Below are 22405 nucleotides of genomic sequence, written 5' to 3' on the forward strand. Positions count from 1 at the left end.
TAGGAGAGATTTAAGTGTTTTCTTTGAAATACTGCCTTGAGGATCAGGGTGTAGAGAGGAGGGTTATGGTCTCTTTGTCTCTGGTTTTCTTTCTTTTGTTGTGTAAAGCCTTCATGAATCTCCACCCCATGGTTATGGGGCAACCGTGCTGCTCCTGAACCCTAACCTCCTTCCCTCCTTAATGATAGGAGATGCCATAGATCATCCACTGACTGGGAAATTGGACAATAAATTGATTAGCTGGCAGGAAGACCTTGTGCAACAGCAAGCTATGGGTGCTGCCTCTCACACGGCAGGTACCACAGCTCCAGAAACTATCGCTGGCCTGCTGGCTCAGGGGAGCCCCAAATTATCTCCGTGGAGTTTAAAGGCTGGAAAAGATTAACTGAAACAGTATAGTAAAATGCTTACCTAAGATGTCCTGAATGAAATTCTTCTTTTTTGTATACAGCTGTAAACCCGCTGTGGTCTCCCTGATGTAGATGAAGTCACTCTGGATTTATACCAGCACAACTGATAGCGGAAACCCGTCCTCTCTATTCAGTTTCTATCATTTACACCCAAGTAACTTGGAATTAATTTTATTCAAATCAAAATGAAATTAGCCCTGCAAAGCCCTGTGCTTAGGCCCTCTTTTTTTCATTAGTTGTATAATGTTCTGCGCCTTGTTTTACAAAGTTTCCAAACCCTGTCCTGTTCTTGAATTGCAGTTGTACCGCCTCAGGCAGGGTACGGTGTGTTGGTGTGCAGGCTTGGATGGTCGGTAGCAGGGAGGCAGGGGGGCAGGGGACGCATTTGCAGCTAGCGTGGTAGGGAGTGGCTTTGCCTTTTTTATAACCGAGACGTATTTTTCCTCATTCATCCCAAGCCAAATGCAGAGGCATTTTCCTTTTGGAAAAATCGGTTGAAGATGCAGACTTTCAAAGCGTAAGTTCCAGATAAGTTATACAATTAAGCATCTACCAACTCTAAGCACACAAATCGTTCCAGTAAAACTAGTGGAACTTGACCACAGGCTTGTTGCTTGCCCATGTATAACTGCCTGGCTGCGCTGGTGGCCACAGCTGCCGGGTATAAAATTGTCTCGGATAGGTAGTGACGATTCCCCTACACGCCTCATATAGCAATTGTCACTTCCTATATGAGACAATTCCTGTTCTGAAAATCAAAGCATGTTGCAAACAGCAAGACAAGCAGATAGGCTTGTACTTAACTTCATTGGGAGGTGGTGATACGAGGTGCTGGTCATTACGTGTAACCTCTCACGGGCACGTGTGGGTGCGTATGAGGATGAGCAGCCTCAGTATGAAGAAACAGGTGGTATGCAGCTGGGGGAATGCATCTAGGCAGCAACTAATAGGTCAGAAATAATAGTTTGGAAATGAAATACGCTGCTGCTTTCCTAACGGGCAAATTCTGTTGTCCTCTTTGCAAACACCTGGATTTCCTTGCACTCATCGTCTTCAGTTGCAGGCTGCATCGCTGTCTCTGACAGCACAGCTTGGCCCATACTTACCTGTACGGACAAATTGTGCTCCAATAGAATTTTGCAATACTGCAGTGCAAAATTAGACTATTTTCAGCTTCGTGGTGTGTTGTATTTACATTTCTTGGTTGCTTGGCCTAGGAAGATGGGAATGAAACAGTTATTTTCTCCTCTCATACATTAACCCTGTCCCCATTCTCCATCATGCAGCTGGATAACTTGCACTATTTCTCACCTCTGCCGCTCTGTAATGTGACGACTGGGGGTGCTCAAGAACAGAAGAAGATGTCTTCTTCCTCCAGAGACTATCTTGCATACTCTGCGAGGAACTATTTATTTTAGTCGAGAGAATGGAAGTTTTGTGCAGTTTCCCATTTGGTAATCTCTAGATTTTTCCATATTGATCTGCATTGACTTTTCTTTTTAAAGAAAATAACTTTTTTTTTTACCTTTTATTTTTCTTTTTTTCTCTCATATCATCGTGGGAGTAGTATGTTTTATCTAACTTAAGCTTCCAGATGAGGCCTTGTCATACGAAAATAGAAATACAGTCTGTTTGGGGTGGAAGGGAAAGAACGGAATGGCAAACAAATGTTGGGAAGTGCAAGAGCAGCGTTAATTGCACAAGCTGTACAGTGTTAATTACCAAACCTAACCTTGAATGAAGCACACTCTCCTTTGAGGTACTAATGCAGTACATGTGGCATTGTCTAGGTGAGCGCCAGTGTTCAAAAGCCCTTCACAAAGTTCCTGGATGTCTCAAGTTGGTGCACTTTTTTTAAGAAAGGCTTGTATTTTGGAAAGTGAATTTACAGGCTTTCTGCAAATCATGTTCCTGGAAGCTCACTTGAGCCGAGCACCCACAAGCAGTGGCACTGGGAGTCTCACAGACCAGAAATTATTAATAGTTATGGTAGCAACCAGGAGCCAAGTGAGATAAGGGTCCAATTAGTCTAGATAGTATGTAACTGTTGAGTATAAATCCCTGCTCTCATCCACTTAGGTGTGATGAGATACTGGCTTTCACCCTAGTATTAAAACACACCAGTATCTTGTAGACGCACCTGATTCATCGCTGTGTTATTCTACTCGCCTGCCAGTGTAACTGATACTAGTCCCGAACCAAGCCTGTACCATCTGCCCCAGTGTGGAGGCTCTTATCAAGATGTGTACACGTGCATATTATGAATTAGTTGACTTCTTTCTGTTCACAGCTTGATCACGTCTGGTTTTCACCTGGTTTTCTTTGCCTGTTGTTCTGACTGCTGGAAAGATAAAATGAAGGAGTTCTTGCCCCTCAGGGCACTGTCTATTGACACAAGTTCATGCAAGTAAATAGTTAACAAGTCACCCAAGACCAGTTATTTAGATAGTTCACTGCATCATTCACTTTCATTGTTTGCTCTTGTGAACAACTAGACTTTAAAAAAATGTATTTGTAAAAAATTGATTTGGCTACTTTCAGAAAGTCAGAATGATTAGTTTTTGGTTCTCAAAGCCAATGCTATGTGAAAATGTGAACAACCATACAACTTAATGTGGCATGAGTAAGAAGGCTTTTTGTTTGTGAAAACTGTTGTCCCCTGAGGCTTCTTCAAATATGCTGTAGCCTATCTGTAAGGTTAGTCATATTTAAAATTGTTTATGACCCATGCCTAGCATTATGGAGAGAGAAGATATCTACTGTGGATATATCCCTTTGTTGGCATTGCTTACAAATACCTCAACTGATGTTAAGAGAAAATGCAGCCCATAGATAGGCAATAACCTGTTAAAGTGTAATGGACTTGTGTAAAATCATAAAGATTTGTAAGTGTGGTATTCTCATACTTGGCAAAACACTTTTTTTTTGCCTTTAAAAAGACTTCGGAAAACCCACATTGCTTGCCCTTCCATGGATTTCATTTATTTACATAATTCAGTATTCCAGAGAGATGCTCAATGTATTTGATGAGTTTATTTTTAATTGTTTTGCATAGGTGCAGCCCAGGTTACTTTTCAAGACCGTGCTGTGTGCCATGTATTTGGAAAGCCTAAATAGGCTACTATGTTTTATTGTAGGCTGCCAAAATATGCTGTATTACAAGCAATGAGAATGTGGGGAGAGAAAGACATGCACAATGAAATGCATACCGTCTTGCCCCTGGCAGCAGGGAAATTCATGGAGATAAATGATTTTGTATTTTATTTGGAAGGGTTTGCATCAGGAAGATGATGAGGGTAGAGAGGGGAGCCTTAAACATCACCAGGGTAATTTGCATTGGTTCAGATTATAAACTCCTTCATGTTCTGTGGTGCTGCCAGTCTCTTTCACTATTTCAGGTTATTCATTCAAGGTTTGCAGCCAGATTGATTAATGAATTACCAGATCTTGCGTAAAATGACTTGGCCTGACTTTTAAACAACCACCAATGTTTTCTTTGCCAGTCTTGTGACTGGTGTTAATGGGTTTCCAGAGAGCTGAGCCTATATAGACTTTCTGTACTGGCCTCCCCTGGCATTTTTTCCACTTTTTAATTTTCTCCAAAACTAGTAGCCCAGGGCAGGCAGTTCAAGGAGATATAATCTCAGGGAAAAAAAGACATAGTAGTCAAATCCTTGATGGCTGATGCCCTTCAGTGCCAAATCAGCATGATTTATCATAGCCATCTATTCAGCACAACAGAGGCTGGAGGTGAGCTGCGTGGTGTACCTCACACAATATGCATAACTAGAGCTCTGAACTTTGAAGGAAAGCCTCAGAGCTATTTGCAAAGTGCTGGTGCTTAGTGAATACTAAATTACATTTAGGAAATAGTCTACTGCTACCAGTTATACTTCATTTTTATTCTTGACACAGACACCTAAATCAGAGAACAGTAACATTTCAGAGATTATGGTAGCAGTTTGGGTATGTTCCAACACTATAATAGGATCAGAATTTTAAGGCCTTTTTTATTATTACCAATAGTCACTTAGTTTCTACTGCAGCGTACTTTGTAGGGAATTACAGCTTTTACTAAAAAGATTAAAATGCTATTATGCAAATGATTGCAGTATGTTATTATGTTTACAAATTAACATCCATGGCTCAACACACAAATTAACTAACTATTCCATCTATATTATTAAGGATTTAATAAAGTAACTGTTGATAAAAATGAGGAGCTTGGAACAGTTAATAGGAACTGATTGTGATTTAACATAGAACTTAAACATTGTGTTTAATGTTCTAGATGGTATAATGGCAGAATAAAGCTTATCAAAGTGCTTAAAAGAACCGAGATTGTGTGAACAGCATAGCAGCATGTCTGAGGCCTCAGGGAGCGCAAACTAAATAGCTCTGGGCAGTAATGTAGAGTGGGCAGCATATCAGTGAATCTGAAGGTAGCACAGGACCATGTCGTATCGACATGTAGTTTCCTGCTCTAATAAGTAGGTTTTTTGAAATTCAGATTCATACACATGGAATGTTTTACATGATAAGCACACGCAGGGTACTTGGGAACTCGTGTCCCTCTAAAATGTATCCTGTCATGAGATGCTTCTGTGGCAAATGGGATTTCACTGCAGAGAGTATCGCTGTATGACAAAAAAGGGGAAGGCTGAGTTCAGGCTGAGATGTCTTTACAAACAGCGCTGCAAATTGCTATTCCTAGCAGTTCATAAGAGATCATAAAAGCAAACAGATAAGAGCTGCTGAGGTCCTAGAGAAATGAATGTACAGTATGTAGTTACAGGATAGATTTAGTAGGGAAACAGACAGCATTGTAGGTTTAATACAACACTAAACATAAAAGGCAAAAGATGCAGATTTGGGATAGGAAACTTTATAAGAACAATAAAAGGTAACAATGTATCATAAAAACCGCTTGTGAGACTAGGAGAAAGACCCTCAGTTCCAGGGAGAGGGAATAGCACAGGCTGGGCAAAAGTTCCAGAATTTTTATATTTCTAATGGAGCAGTGTTTCTTGTGTGTTCGAACGTGTTACCTTTTCCAGTGTCTCTGGCCTGACTCAGGTTTCTGCATCTACCAAATAGGAGTCCAGCACAGTAACATTACATCTATGGGATGATGTATGTAACGATAATCTATGACTAGCTGTGCTGACATTTAAAAAGGCTCAAGCAGTAAGTGGAATTTATTTTACTCGAACCAGCTGCTCTGTAATTGGGAAGAGTTTATGCAAATGCTCTGTATCTAGTGTTAGCAAGGTGTGCTGCTGCTCCCTTTTCTTTCCTGCCTGGACAAACTACAAACTGTCTAAACGCGTCTCTGTTTTAATGCAAGAACCTTGCATGTTGGTTGAAACCTTCAGGCAGGAAAGAAGTCCCAAATGAGCAAAAACCAATTGCTTTGAGAGCTTATTGTTTTGATGTATGAGGCCACCAAGACCGTTCCCCAGGCACACAATCAAGAAAATGCAACTGATCCCCTTGGCAAGTCCCATTAAGGAGGTATTTCACCTGGAGCTGGGGTGGCTTGAGATCCTCACCGTGTCTCTGCTCTGCTGAGCACCTGTCCTTTTTGCAAGAGGGAAGACTAACACTCACCAGAACAATAGTAAGCTAATTAGGTCATTAGACGAATGTCTTGGCCCGTGTTAAAACCAGCCCTTGAGGACGCTGTGTTACACTGTGTTCCCACTGGCTACGTATCTGCAAACTGGTGTCAGCTGCCATACAGACAAAAATGTAATAGCCTCCTTTCACAGAGGTCATCTTAAATCCACTTTGGTCACAGTCACACTCCACATCTGTTTTAGTGAGATGCAGCTTCTTAAGATGGCATTTGGACTTCATAAGCACGCAAACAACTGAGCTATAAATTGCTACTGCTGGAGTTATTTTGAATAAGTGTATACTGTTTCATATTTATAATGGTGAGGCTTCATAATATTCACAGTGAATATATAACACAGATCAGTTCAACAAGCATGAAATTGTATGTTGTCAACTTGTCACATAAATAGAGCCATATTCTAGCTTACCATAATGTTGAACTAAATATTTTCTCCCTAGAACTGCAGAGAGGGTCACAAAAAGTGGGACAGTGGCTCTGTCTTTTGTTAGAAAAACACTCAGAGACATTGCTAGTGTGAAGTAAATATTTCTGATAAGATTTTTCTGTTTTTTCTTCCCCTGCTGCTTAACAACAGCAACAGAAAGTTTGCCTTTCTTAGACAAATGCTAATTGGCTAAACTGGTAAATTTATTTCCCTTAATGGTTTTATTTCTAGTGTAACCTCTTTTCGGTTTTTTTTTTTATTTTATTGTTGCTATTTTTGCACTGTGCATCATTGCTAATTGCTACTAAATGCTCCATCTTAACCCTGGCATGCTCTTTCCCTGCTGCCCCATCCCACTTAACATTAGCTCAGGCCCATGCCATTACAGAAGGATAAAATCACAGCAAGGCTTAATTTAGGAATTTTTTTTTTTCTTAGTGCCGCTGACCTGTTGTGCGTGTGTAGGCCAGGAGGAGGAAATTGCACAGAGCAAATTTGTTGCAGGGAGAAAGTTCTGGTATTGAATCATGTCGAACTTTTTTTTTTTTTTCCCCATGAGCGGAAGAAATACAAGGAAGAGTGTATGTGTGTTTGTGAAAACTTACCCACTTGCAGCTCTCGTTATATTACAGTGGTTAATACTCAGATGCTGCAGAAATTTGCAGCCTTTCTGGAGGAGTGCCCCCTGCCAGCTTTTTGGGCCTTTTTTTCTTCAGTGTCTGTTTTTTATTTCGGTAGCTTTGTGCAGGTGCATACAGGATCCTAATGCCTGTGTTTGCAAGTGACGGACTGCAGCATTGGGACGCACAGGGATCTGACCGTGTGCTCATGCACCATCAGCCATGGAGGCTGGTTTCAGGTCTCGGTGGAGATCAGCCCCTTTGCAATGCGTAGTTGGTGGCTTTGGCTGAGTTTTCTGTTCTGACACAATGGAGCAACAGCCTTGCCTCATAATGATTGAGAAATTAATTAGCACTTTATGGTGGTGATGAGTCTGGAGAGCCATGACTGGAGTTTGCTTTTTACCACATGTAGTAATCACTGAGGTTTGTTTATGAAAGCACAAAACCAAAACCTATTGAGATGTTGGTGGTGTTATGCAGCCTAAGCTTTGTGATGGCTGGCATCATACTTCCATTTCCTCACACACATCTGTGCTTTTGTGCTTTGCTGTGAATAACACAATGGGGTGCTGGTCCGTAATGGGTACGTCTAATCACTAAGACAATAATCGGAAGAACAGAGTATTTCCTGTGAGGAGCCACGGTGGCAGCCTTTGGCAAGTGTTGTTGACTTGTTGATTTATGACAGCTTTGAGTTGCCTGAACTGCTCACAGCCATCTAGCTCATCACACGTCGTTCAGGAGGATCAGCCCTTCCAAGCACATTACAGGGTTAGAGGTGTCAAATGGGCACACAGAACTTCCTACACCTCTACGCTTCTGTCTGCCGCCACATCTGCTTCTTGAGGGCTCAGCAGTATTAAATCTTTATAGGGATTTGGAAGGGCAGTCCATCAAGTGGTCTGATGGACTGCAGATCTCTCCTACAGGAGATGCGCTTGCCTGAAAATAGAGAAATTGGGTGGAAAACTTGTTTCTCACCCAAGAGATTACTTGCAAGGAGGTGGTGATAACAGTTGTCTGGAGGACTGGTTTGGTCACAGGAAGGTTCTGCTTCCCCATGAGCTGCTAGAAGAAACAATGAGAGTTTCTCCTGGAAGGAACTCAAAATTGTGTCTGAAACTACTTGTGAAAAAAGCAATTGTTGTTCTCCCAAGTTGCTGTTGAAGCAGTGACATAATGATTCAGGAACTGCATCAGAGAGCACAGGTAATAAACTGCACGGATGTGAGACTTCTCACTGGGATTTTGACTTTGGCGAGAACGCTGCGGGCTTGCATGTTTCCATAGAGCAGTCAGTGACCCTAAGTGAAAAGCAGGTATGATGAGAGTTTTAAAAGTCTTCTAGTATTCCAGATTTTTTTTTTTTAAATCTGCATCAATTGAGTAGCTGCATCTAGTTATAATGTGCTCCACTTTGCCAGGCCCAGTGGGTTGAGACTGAGTGGAGAGGACCTTGGGTCTTTTGTCTCCAGGAGGGCTTGTTGGGTGAGGTGTGGGCAGCCGGGTAGTGCGGGTGACAGTGTGGCTGGTAAAGTATGAAGAACGGACTCGGAGCAGGGGAGGGTTTTGCAGACTCACGGAATGGTTGAAGTTGGATGGGACCTCGGGAGGTCGTTTGGTCCAACCCCACCTGCTCAGGCAGGGCCACCTAGAGCAGGAAGTTGAGGAATCATTTCTGTGTTCCTCTGCTGCTTCTCCCCCCTTAAAATGATGCTTTATTAGGACTTGTAATGAGTTCCCAATCCCATTTGGAAAATCTTACACTATAGTCTTAAGCAGCTGTGGATTCTCCGGGAGGCATGTCTGTACATAGCAAGAAGCCCATCATGGCCAAATCCTAGTTTTCAGAGGAAGGTGGGTGGGTGGCAGGCAAGAGTGTTCTCAGGCTGGCGTCAGTTTTCATGTCAAATTTTCATATAAGGAAGCCTACCTCTTGGGCTAGTCTTAGCTGCCACAGGTCCTTAGCTTGTCCATTTTCACAGGCTTGTTGTCAAACTAGTGAAATCTTAAAAGTTGTCAGGTAAAAAAGGGTGCATATGCACTTATTTTAATATTATTTTAATAAACAAAAACCTAAGTGCATGCTTATTGACATCTGGTTGGAAGTGTCCTGTAAGGCATTTGACCCTCCGGGCATGCACAAAAGGACCGACAGGCTTGTATTTCTATCTGTCTGGGGGAAACTTACGCATTTTTTAAATTCTTTTTCTGCTTTTGTGTTTGCTTTACTTTTTTCCCCCCCATCAGAACTGGTGTGGATTTTCTTGGCTGCATTGACAGTCCTTAAAAGCCCAACAAGCACTTTTCACACTAGTATGAAGATATCGGGCAAAACGTTACCAATTGTCACCTCAATTGCATCTGGAGAAAAGCCAGAAAAACTTGTGGGTTTTTTTCCTAAGGTATAAGAAAATATCACACAGTCCTTAACACTACAGAGACATTCATCCATTTCCAGTGAAAGGGTGTCAAACTGCTTCTAGCTTGTATGTGATGGGAGTGTTGCCATCTCTTGTCATTTTCTGTGCTGTTGATCCCACTCTCGTACAGGAAGGGTCAGGTCAAATGCCTCTCTGGAGACCAAGTCTCCCATTTGCAGCAGGAAATCTCTTGGGTGGAGAGGATAACGTTACAAAACAGAGGCTAACATTACAAAACAGCTCTGCTGCCTCTGGCACAGTCTAGAGCATCACAGACCAATAACTCCTATCATGTCACTCTTGCAGCACCTTATTATCTATGTTTTTCTGTAAATCCAATCCGAGACTGTCATTACCAGTTTCAGGTAGGTGAACACCATCTGGGTGAAATAACCATGTGCCAGTGATGGGCTGGAGGGGCCTCTTGTTACTTAATCATCCCTACCTTCCCTTTGATGAGTTAATTTGTCTGTTGAGCCATGGAGAAGCCCCCAAGAGCTCCCAGGAGCCCCTTGTTAAAATTCTGCCGACAAATGGGAAGATAGGGATGATTTCACTCTTTTTGCTGGAGCCTGTGCTATCTATGATATTGCTAAATTATCCATAAGGCATAACTTTCTCTGCAGTCTTTTTGTTATACTTCTGGCGATGCATTACTTCTTTGTGTATTTACTTTTTAAAGTAAAATACCTAACCCCCCTGAAAATCTCATCCCATCAATTAAGTTTAATTGTAGTACTTCCATGTGGCCTTTTAGTAGCTGGCGTGCCGGGTTCCTTGGCTGTGATGCTGGGCCATTTTTGGGTTTTGGGGTTTTTTTTTCCCCAGTTACTAAACATAGTCTTTATTTACTTGTCTCATGGTAATGCCTAAAAACCCTGCAGTAGGGGGATAATCTCTTTGTATGTACTAGTGACCAGCCCATCCCTGTTTTATCGTGTGCACTTTGAAGTCCTTGGGAGGAGCAAGTGTAGTGAAAGAAGAACAGAGCTGGTCCTTGGGGCTTGTGAGTGAAGATACACTCAAGTTATTCTTCCATTAGAGGTCTGGGAGCACTGCTGTCTAACCAGGCTCCTCTTCCAGCGAGCTGGAGGCGGTTACAACCTGCTGATCTTGCCCAACCCAGGGTATAAATTCTAGCCTACAACACAGCTAGGAGATGCTAGCTTAAAGTTGCAGTTGTGTCAACATGATTTGGGATTACCAAACCTGGGGAGAAGCTGCCTTTAGCAGTACATCCCAACATGGATCTTCAGACCTAAGAATAAGGAGAATTAAATTTAAAAAATTTAAAAACCCAAACAAACAAACCCCCCCAAAAGACTGGGAGGCTAAGAAATACTGTCATCTGGAAGATGCTCTGCTCTCTTTTTAACTAGTCAGACAGGATTGTTAGCTCTGATAGAGTGCTCTTACAGCCAGATCAAGACTACATCTTGCAAGGCCATAAGTATGTCTCTGCATAGTGCTGATGGGTGCTGTGGGTGGATTTATTAGCTTTCACTCAATATTGATGTTTCTCCTAGGCTCTGTTCTGAGAGAGGGCAAACCCCTCCTGCAGGAACACAGGGAGAATGATGGAGGGACACTGCTGTGAATCTGGAAGAGTCGGTTGGATCCTGCTGGGTTATGAGCTCTGTCTAGAGCTGACCATGATGTACCAAGCAGGCTCCTGCAGAGTTAGTTGGTGTCTCTGTATTGTGTTTTCATATCTGGGTTGGGAAGAGTTATTTGGCTGTATACTGTACAGATCTAAATGGTGTCCAAGAAGCTGGGCTCTGCTGCGACTGCCTGGGAAGCTTTCCCAGAGTGCCAGGAGCAGGAACTATGTCAGGGTCTCCACACTGAGTCAGTTCAAGTCCAGTATGGTCAGAACTCATAGGCCGTGGAGGGCTAATTCTCCACTGGACCATCAGCATTGCCTTACACCCCACTCCTGGCACTTGGAGCTCTGTGAACATAGTCCAGATGCACTTGAACTGCCTCTCTGTGGACCTCATCTGGACCCAAGAGGTCTTGTTAGGGGCAGCCCCATGCTGTATGTAGGTGGTTGTTCTCTTTCTGGATCTCTCACAAGGTTAGACTTGTGAAACTTCGATTTTTAGACCCAAAGCTAAAATAGGAAAAAGACCTATCCCTAAATGTCAACCTATAATAGCTCCTATTTCCTAAACTGTGTTTTTGAAAATTGTCTATATATGTTCTTAAAGATGTTCTTAAAGATGTGCCTTGGCCCAGCAGGCATGGCAGAAACTTTTTAGAAAATGGCTTTTGTGGGTTTTGTCAGTCCAGCTTGAAACATCCACGAATGCTGCCTTCTCCAGCCTGTTACTCCAAGTTGCACCACGGGTTTAGCAGAAATCTCAAACCAGACCCTTCCACTTCATCTCCCATTATTCCCTCCTATACCACCATTCCAGCTTGCCCTCCATCACTGTAATGTTAGCTGTTTGCCACAGCTTCCATCAACTTGCTTTTTTTTCCCTGACCAGAATTCATAGGGATGAACAAAAATCCACTCATGTCTCTTGTCCTTCCCTACACCTGCTTCTGGGAGTGCAATGACAGATACCAGTTTTATTGTGTGCCAATGTTACCGCTCTGTTTACAGCAGATTTAAGAGTTTACATTAGGCCACAGTGTTATCTTCCAGTTTTCCTAATTCTGTCTGCTGGCAATCCCAGCTATGCGGTTGGGGTGACTGCCCCTGTCCTAAAGGAATTTGTGTCAATTTCTGTGGGGACAAATCCTCCCTGTGCTAAACCGCTTTGCAGTATTTGCTCAAACTGAAATTTTGACAAAGACGTTCTGTCCACATCCACCAAAAGAGATTGCCTTTTTTTTCAGATGCACTTGGAGGTAGATGCATTGGAAGCTGCCTGTACCTGGCTGATAACTGAGACTGAGCGTCTATGTAGCACGATCCATGCCCTTTTCTAATTTGTCTTTGAATGACAAATGTGTCTTCACTGAGTCAGCAAAAGAAGAGATCCTACAGTAGAATTCATTGTCCTTCTATCCCTTTTAACACAGTGACTAGGTTTTCCCAATTCCTCCCCAAAAACAGTCCTTAAAAGAGCTCTTATAAAGACATCCCCCAGAACTGCATTATAGTCTCTAGCCATTTCCAATTAAGACTCATCATGTGCTGTTATTTCTTTAGAATCCCTCCCTAACCGTACTGCTATATTCCCAATTTAAAAAAGAATTCAAATCTTTGCGAAAATCAAAGTTGCCGGGATTTGGGGATAGCCCATATTAGTCCTCCCCACTGTTGCCCCTAGAGAGTCAAATGAAAGAGTTGAGTGTGGATGACCTCAAAAAAGAAAAGCAGATTTCATTGCAGACTTCTGCATTTCATGCAGGAACCATGCACAGGCTCTCTTGAGAGGCTTTAAGACGAGAAATTGGTCAAATTTTGCATGGCTTCAGTTTTCATTGCAAGTGCTCTGTTCAGTTCTAAAATGGTATCTTTTTTAACTTTGAAACTGCTAACTGGTCAGCCAGCCCTTTCTCATGGCAGAGGCCTTAGCAAAATAACTCTGTGCGTGAGGAAGATGGCAGAACAGTAATGTGGCATAATATGCTTGTTTTAAATAGCAAAGGAATCAAAAAGCTCATAGACTTGGAATGAAAACCTACAAAATATTGCTGAGTGCTATTTAAATGTTTGAATCAATCTGAATTGTTTCTGTGCAAAGAAAATCCACCTCCCAGTGCCAAATTTGTGCACTCCAAAATTCCTGGAGATGTCTGCCTCCTACTTCTTGAATACTTGTACCTTTGGATATGTGCAGGTGTCCTTTCTGGTCCTGAATACTACTCAATTAATGAAGGATCAGGGCCACTTCACCTGATGTTCTCCCTCTCTGGAATCCAATAATTGTTTTGCATTAGGGTGTAATTGTACCTGTAGGTATTAGACAAACCTGCTAATTCAGACTCTGTAACTCTTGAGTATCTTCCCAAATTGCATTCCATAATTTGGTTAGATTATATCTTATCTCTAACCTTCTTGCTTCAATAAACACACAATATCTAGCCTGTTTTCTCCCACCGTATACACAAGGAAAATCATCAGGACTTAATCTGTTGCTGGTGTTAATGGCACGATTCCTCATCCTAATTCCAATTCACTCTGCCTGATATCCCACAAATGCCTTTGAGAAAGTATTTTATCCCTGATCCTGTGCCAAAGACGCTTTCTTCCTCCATCACTGCTGTCTGACTTCCTGCAGACTTCGAAACGACCTTTGCACGCTGTGGTGAATGACAGTCTTACATACGAAAGTCCGCAAACGAATGCCGCATCTCAGGCTGTCACTTCAGCTCAGAAGGTCCCTAACAGCAGATCCCTGATCTTGAGCTGTTACTATAGCCAGAAAGTGTAGTCTCTTCACTAGCAAAGAAAAGAATGGAAGAAGTATACAGTCAAAAGTGGGGCAGCAACACAACAGCTGTTTTTCCTCTCTTTTTCTGTCTGGAAGGTGGTCGGACATTGCAGAAACCCCATGCACTGTCCTCCCGTGGGCTCTGCTCCTTGGGACCTGCATGCAATAAAGCTGCCATCACAGCAGCCTGATGGGGATGAACAGGGGTTGCTTGTGTGAATATTTTTGTTTCTAAGTACCATCCAAATTCTGAAGTAAAATATATTCCTACTTGGTTTATAGTAATTTGGGAATCTTTGAGATGAAGCTCTGCTGAACCCTCAGTTCACTTTCTCCTCTTTACCTTTCCTTGGGGCAAAGCTATCTGTGTGACTATCTGTACAGGTAATGACTTACCCAACCGGCTTTGGATGTTCTCTGGTTTTTATCTTCCCAAAGTAAGTTTTGCAAAGGGAGGGCCCCCACTCAAACAATAGGTTTTGTAGACCCTTTGTTTTTCCAAGACGCTTGCTGAGATGCTGTTGTATCTCAGAGGCTATAGCCTCTTTCTCCTGTGTTTTGGGGGGTTGGCCTAGCTGCTTTTTTAAGCTAGATGGTCTCCATGCTCACTCTTGAACTCAGCGATGACCGTGTTCCTTCCCACTGATCCAAACTTCTCTCTTTTGCTGTAGTGTGCCGATGTTCTTCCTAACATCTGCTATGTCGTACAGGTATCCTGTGGCTTTCTGGTATGGAGGTACATCTGACATACTATCCTTGTTCTGTTGTGGCCATTCACTACTGCCTCTGTGTTAATTTTCTCTGGAAAACTCCATTCTGGAATGCCAGTAATAAGTGAGCAAATACAATGGGGACTGGTTTTATAAAAAAAATGGCAAAATCACCAAGTTCCATGAAGGCACAAAACGAGCCTCCCCTTAGTTATGATGCTGTGACCTCAATGCTTTTGACAACCATTTTTCAGTCCTCTTCTGTCAAATGAAAGCTCAGCTGCAAGTGCTTTGGGACAGGGACTCTGTGCACTGTTGGCACCCGTGAAATGTTGTCCCCTGCTTGGAAGGGGAGACTGGTGTTGCTGGTTGGAGCCCTGTCCTCCACCATGCCTGAGGGCACTCTCTGGCCTGGAGAAGGTGATTAATCTCTACACATCAAATCCCCTGCTATAAAGTGAGGATTATAATCCTCCTTTCTTGGTCTTGTCTGTTTGAACTGTGAGTACTGTCTGCAGATACTTTCCCTTACGATGTGACTGGAGATCGTTCAGTACAATAGGGCTGTTGTCTTGGTAGTGCTCAGGTAACACTTAACCAGGAGAAATTTAAATTGCAGGAGATGGCTAGTAATGTTAATCATCATAATGAAGATGGAGCATTATTTTTGCGGCATGACTGTGGAAGGAAAGGGTAAGAAATAGACTGCTAAAATCACTGAGTGCTTATTTTCAAAGACAGGGCTTGCTCAGCAGCCAGGTGACAACAGACATGTTGTTTATTTGACAGAGAGGCTGTGAACTTAACTCCGGACTCAAAAAGAAAACTTGCTTCCCAAATGAAGACATATGGAGGGTTTTAATGGCAGTTGCAAGACATGTGGCTAGGTTATGCCTCTTATGTGTGAGCTTATAAAGGCATTAGATATATATCTGGTGAGGGAATCTGTGAATTCCACCACTATTTAAGAATGAAAACATTTCTCACCCTGAAAAGAGAGTCAAACAAAAATTATGTCTGAGAGGACAGGCTCTGCCAGCTCCACAGCAGTCAGATGCAATGCCTGCCCAGTAAAGGAAGGAACTTCTGTTCAGTTGCGTGGTTGGGGTTTAGCTTGACCTTGCCCAGAATTTGTGTCTAGGAGTTTGGCCTTATTCAAGGTGGGGGTTTTAAGTTACGTTAAAAGTGACTCATACGGAAAAGTTGCAGTAAAACCAAGGAAGGAGAAAATAATGGAAAACATGCCTAAATATGTGCCTGCATCAGTTGCCATTTGGTACTCTTGTTACGGCAATCGTCCAGGTGCCAAGACTGGTGTAGTACCTGGGACATTGTGTGGCAGGCAGTGGACAGGAATCGGTGCGCGCAGGCGGTTGCTGCTTGAATCCTGTGATGTTCCCAGTCTGAGCTCATACAGTGAGTACCCATGACCATGTTACCCGCCGAAGTGCGGAGAGTTGAGGCAAAAGCAGCAGCAGGCATGTTACACCGCACGAGTAATTTCTGCGGTGATGTCCTTCAGACTGGCTGTAGCACGAGTGACATCTGTGTAAGGACTGAGAGCGTTTGTGCTTTGCTTTGGAGTTTCTGTGTTTTGATATCTTGTCATGGTTCTCAGTGAGGAGCATGTGAACAGCTATCGTGCTTAAGACCACTTAAAGACAACTGCTTGTAGCCTTAAAAAAAAAAAAAAAAAGCACTCATGTTTTAAAGATGAGGTGGCTTCATTAAAGACGGTAGGATCTTGCACGTTTACCCCAAAGGAAACACTGATAGCTGCACAGTTCAGCTGGCAGGGAACCGTGTCGGACTGTGGAGCCTTGCCCATATGTGCGAGTTTGTTACGGTACCAAAAATCATTTAGTTTTCTTCTGAAGTCCTAGGCAAGTGAGCTAAAAATGTCTTGCTCAGATATGCATTTTGGAATTTCACAATTAAATGTAATAAAGCGGGTTTTTATTTTTACTGTCTTTTGATGAGACACGCAACGAGCAAGCGAGGACATGGCGTTAAGAGTATCTTTTGATTTGCTATTTGCTATGTGTTAAACATTTATATTTCAAAGAAGCATTTGTACCTATACCAAGTGTTTGGCAAATCCAACAGCTCATTAGATGTTAACAATAGCAACGCTGCTAAATACAAAGGATTCATAGGCAAAGTACCCCTCAGGCTACATCTCTGAGAGAAAAAGTGGCAAATAGAATCAGAAACTAATTAAATAGTCAGCTAAAGTGAGCATAACTTTAAAAAGCTCTAAAACTACCAAAAATGGAAACATATTACAGTTATCTGCATTCACAGTGCAGAACAAGTTTGGTAGTATTTAAGATAATTCTCTAGTGCCTGCTATTTTTAGTCCAAGGGTAAGCTTCTGTAAGAGCCTTTCAGCATTGCATCCCTTTAACCTGGCCTAACAAGCTAAGCCAGTAAGCTGTCTGATTTCCGTCTTACAGGAGGCAGAGAGATAGCTAAAACAAACCATTTGTGTTGAAAATACTCAGCCTATCTTGTCTTAAGAGCTTTCTTCGTATAGATTTTTTTTTTTTTTTTCCCCCCCAAACGTCCCAGTATAAAGCGTTGCTTGTCAGAGACCAAAATGTCAGGCTTTGCTATTCGGAAGTCATAGAAGCGCAGGAATGAAAGGAGGGCTTTATAGACCCAGCCTAATGGAAATAAACATCCCTGCGTTGCCACCGGTGAAACCCAGCGGGGCAGTTTAGGCTATTGCTGTCAACGTGTCTGAGGAAAAAGGAACATACTTAGTTTTTCTCGGGGAAGGAAGGGCAGACGTAAAAGGGCCTGATTTGCTTCTCGGTTACACTTAATCTGTCCTGGTTTAACTCCGTTGACTTTGCTGGGTGGCGCTTGGTTTGTGCTGCTCTAATCCAAGAGAGAGTCGAGCTGGGGTGGGCGTTACGCTCCCTGTGCCGTCGGCACTTGGGTTCGGAGCACCCTTTGCTGTCGAAATGGGGGCAAGGCCATACGCGGCTGTAAAACACTGCAGGGCTCATTGCACGCCGGTGGTTTGGAGTGCTTCAGGTGGATAAAACTTGGCAATGTTACTCACTTACAGATAACTCTTTTGTATTGGAAATACTGTGTGGCTTGCCCCCCGCCCCCTAGTTTATAGGATGAAGTGCAACCGTATTCACTTTCTTCTCTCTTTTCCCTTCCCCTTTCTCTCTTCCCCCCCACTCCTCCCATGGTGTGTCATCCTTACGTACATTTACAAAACAGGATTTTATTGCTACCTAAACACGAGTGGTCCCACCAGCTCCTCTCAGCCAGCTGAGTAAGACTTAAGTGCAGTATTCTGTCCTCTGTCTGGAATAGTTAGAGGTCGTGCTGCCTCGATTAATGATAGTAGCTCCAGCCTTCTGCCCCCAGAAATGTCACTTAAGCAGGATTTCCCTTCCCAGGACACTGGATCAGGAATGCAGCTCTTTCGTCTTGGGTTGTTTCCAGTCTGCGTCTCCCTTCCCCTCTTTCTTCCCCCTCATTTTGGCTGCTGATAGAGCAGGGCAAAATGCCTCAATGTGAGCCAAGATAACCTAGGCTGTGTTGAAGCTGGTGACCTGCGGGGTCCCACCTCCAGTTCAGTATGCAAATGGCTGCGGTTGAGTTGTTATTCCTGGCGTTAGGCACATCCCGTGGGGTTTTGGCTGTGCATCAAGCAGCTACATAGGCTTGAATTGTAACTTGTGCTCACTTCGGTGGGGATAACTTCTAAACTGAAGATGCACTTGACATGAACAAATACATCAGTGCATTTCCAGTAGGAAATGACGTTTGTGAGCACAGCAACTACCACATTGTAGGCAAGACGCACCCAAGCCATTTTTAAACTCATCTGCTTAGTCGTAGCAATGTAGTGCTCAGCTGCAAAACTCACTTGGTCAGTGGGAAGAATTAGCCCTTACTGGCCTTGGGCTGGACTGCTGTTAGTCCCGGGCCAGGTTGGTACAGATAAAGTGCGCAGGAGCTGCTGCTCTCAGCTTCAGAATCAGCATACCCCAAGAGCAGAGGACCAGGTCCCAGGCTAATGTAAATCTGCATAGCTCCATGAAAACCCATGGAGAGGCCCTAATTTACAGAAGCTGAACATCTGGGCCCAAGTTCTTTTTCTTTTGGTTACTAGCAGGATTAAATAGAAGTACCCAAAATTATTTATTATAGGTCCTGTGGCAGCATCTCAAAGCCCAGTTGCAAATCAGGACACTATTGTGAAAAGGGTTGCGTGAACACATAACAAAAAGACAGTCCCTGCCTAAAGGAACTTAAGGCCTAATTAATAAGGGTACTTAGTGCATTAATAGGTACAGCTGGACTTGACTGGCTGTTACGGGTCATTTTTAAAGACACGGGGGAAAAAAAAAATGCCCAGGTTCATTTTCACTATTTCTGATGAAAAAGGGACTGGTTAACATCACTCCCTCACAAAGAAAAATACAATCCTTTACATCGTACAGATGGAGGGCTGGTGATCAAGAACATGCACTTCTAAAAGACTAGCAGAGAATGAGCAATATATTCAGTTTTGACTAAGAAATAAATAGAAGAGAGGCAACTGCGATGGGAACTGTGGTGTGCACCACAGTATGCATGCGCTGCATAACTCTGCTAGGCTGGCTGAGGGTAAATGAACAAGGTAGCTTTAGTGTAAAGTAGCAAATTAGTTTTACATTTTAGTGTCAACCCCATTTTATCAACATTATCTGTGAAGACTAGTAAGGTCCAGGAAACTTAGAAACGAGCCAACAGTGGATGTGCTCTAGAGTAGGCTTTGCAACAGATAGCTCTTCTGTGATCTTTTTTTTTTTTAATGTTTTCTGTTTTAAAATCACCGTCTCTAGTTTACAATTCTATTCGCATACACAAAATTGCATTGAAAGAACATTAAAGTCTTAGCACCTAGTGACAAATCAAGGAAATACATAGTTAATGATATTACGAGACATCTAAATGAACCCAGATGCTTAACTGGCGGAAAATTCAGACACATCTCTTCATCCTGAAGAGTGTCCTCGGTGGTCGTAGGGGTTTACCAGGATGCACTGTTCAATCACTGCTTTTTGAGGCGAGGACTTATTTGCCTGCTGGGACAAGCTTACATTTTGTTTTCATGGCACTGTAAGAGCAAACTGAAAAGCCTGGCGAAATCCACCTGTGATCCGTGCTGTGTTAACCCCTGTACCTGTTAGCACCTTCCTTACTGTGGCATCTCCACATTCACTTGGTGCTTCATTATAAAGGAGCTTTTTATTGCTTTCAGCCTAGGGCGCTCACAGTACAGGTACCTGGGGTATTCTCTCAGCTGAGCATCTCCTTAGATATGACAATGCCACTGAGGTTTTTTGAAACTTTTTTAGCATGGGAAGAGTAGAGTGTGCATATCTAAAGTTGCGTTTCTTTCCTCTTCGAGGTGATTGCCTCAGGTTTTTTTAGGGCTAATGTCTACTATCTTTGTTTATTTTATCTAGCTAAACCACCTCTTTAAATGGTATGTGTGTCACTCAACACATCTTGCTGGTACACACCGGGAGGATGTTGGAGCCATCGCTGTGACACTTAAAGACAGGAGTATAGCTACATAGGTAAAACATATAGAGTAAATGCCTTGTAAACAAGTTTTCGTGTTGTGTCTGAATAAACTCTTTCAGCCAGCTCCGACCAGATGGCAGCCTTCCAGTTAGATCACAGTAAAAATTGATGGGAAGCCCGGATGTATTAATGATGTACTGATCCATTCATTTTGCAGGTCTAGGGAAAACTGATGTTTTTCTTCCTGTGAGACATGACTTGTGTTTGTTGTACCTGTTCAACAGGCATGGTGGTAGGTTTGATGAAGCTGAACACACTGAAAAATTAAAACATCATAAAAAGCATTTAATGAAGTTGATAGTTTACAAATCCCGGTCAAATTAAATTCCAATTTTCTAACAGTAAAAGCACCAGATAGAAGTGTCTTATTCTGCTGTTTAAAAAGGAATTTTTGTGTGTGTTCTGTTTGCACAAAACCCAGTCTCCACATAATTGAACAAAATTAAAAAATATATGTAAACTCTTCTCTGCTATATTGTGTATAATTTTACCCTGAAATTTTTATTTGTGTAGAGTCATAAATCTCTAGAAAGAAGTAGGGATTATGGCAGATGTCCTGACACATCCAATATAATTAAAACTAAGGCAGATGCAACACTGAAATAGAGAATGAACAAAAGCGACAAGATTATGCTTCACAGTTTGCAAAGGAAGGGTCTATACTACCACTCAAGTGCATTTTTTTAGAGATGTCTGTCATTATCAAGTCTTTACATCAGTTACATGTATGAAATAATCACTGCAAAATATATGTAGGTCTTTTTTTCCCAGAACATGTCATGCTACCTAACAAAGGTATATGAATGTTGAAAAATTTTAGGTCGGTGCGTAGAGAGATTAGTGTGGGCATGTATCATAAATCAAGTAAATAAATAAATCTGAGCAAGCAGTGTTTGAATATTTGGACTGAAATACTGCCGATGCTGTCATGAAAGCTCTGCAACGTGGCAAGTCCCAAACATCTTCCCTACCTGATGCTGTAGCCTGTAGCCTTCCTCCCCCTGCCTCCCTCTTTTTGCAGTGCTCATTCCAGCTTGTCTGGATTGGGACCCTTGGTCAGGAACTGTGACTGTCTACCATCCTGTAAATTTTAGGTGCGTAATAGTAATTAAAAAAAAAATCTGTCTGGGTTGTTGCTCGGGACCTTATCACGTGCGTGAATGATTGCCTGTAAAAGGGGAAGGGAGGATGGGTAAGAGACACTGTGTGCCGCTCCAGGCGGGAAGGTGTTGGGTGGTGGGCTCGGCGGGCAGCCTGCCCGTCCTGCATCCCCCTCCCCGGCAGCAGCTCACCTCCGCTGCTCACCCCTGCTTCCCCACCAGTGCTGGCAGCAAGCAAACCTCACCTCCCCCTTTGCTTCTCTGGCCATCTTGCACAGCAAAGGAAGACTCCCAGCCTTCCTTTTGTCTGTGGCTCTTCATCAGGCTCTTCCTCCCCTTTGCGCTTCTGCCCTTTCCCTGCTCTTTGTTTTTCCTCACCGGAGACGTAGGTAGAGTTTTGTGCTTCAGTGTGGAGCTCTGCCCAAACCTAGCCCGCTGCGGTCTGGACAAGGCATGCCAGGTCTTCTCCTGCTGCAGTTACCCACCCGTGAAGGCCAGGTGGTCTTCCTGGCACTGGGCATGACAGCGCTGTGGTATGTCCATGGCGTGCCTCAGCATTACGGACGTGCGGTTCCTGGTAAGAGGTCTGGTAATGCTTTTACAGTGTCAAGTCCTGTACAAGTTAAAAAGCCTCTCTGATGAGCCAACCTGGTCCAAAACATAGGTAATGCATTTATTTAGTAATCAGCAAATTAGCCTATGTAGTCAGTAAACATTGATGCCCAAACTGCTGATAAGATGATTTGCTTTCAGGTGTTTTCTCAATATTGTGCTCAGCATCAAGTATAAATTGAATAGAGTGACCTTTTGATACTGAGTCAAATTGACTGCATTTCCAAAGATTCTGTAGTTTCAATTACCATAAATTTTTGATATTGGGTCTACCACCAGTGCACCGATTCTAGCACAGCAATATCTTATCATTGGTCCCTGTAACACAGTCAACAGCACGACAGCTTGCTCTCAGATGATTTTTTGGTTTGTCTTTTCCCCAGAATCAAAGATTACTATCATAGAGGGGAAGGATACAGTTTACACAAATGAAATTGGAATGGCTTGCAAAACGTGAATGAATTTTG

General features: G+C 42.9%; 1 protein-coding gene across 3 annotated transcripts in view; it reads left to right on the top strand.

The window, feature by feature from the left end:
- Positions 1-22405, top strand: part of PPARGC1A (PPARG coactivator 1 alpha) — a 369346-nt gene that overhangs the window by 311754 nt on the left and 35187 nt on the right. The gene's annotated exons all lie outside the window — the stretch shown is intronic.

Source organism: Pelecanus crispus, chromosome 4, assembly GCF_030463565.1.
Source record: "Pelecanus crispus isolate bPelCri1 chromosome 4, bPelCri1.pri, whole genome shotgun sequence".
Classification (NCBI taxonomy): domain Eukaryota; kingdom Metazoa; phylum Chordata; class Aves; order Pelecaniformes; family Pelecanidae; genus Pelecanus; species Pelecanus crispus.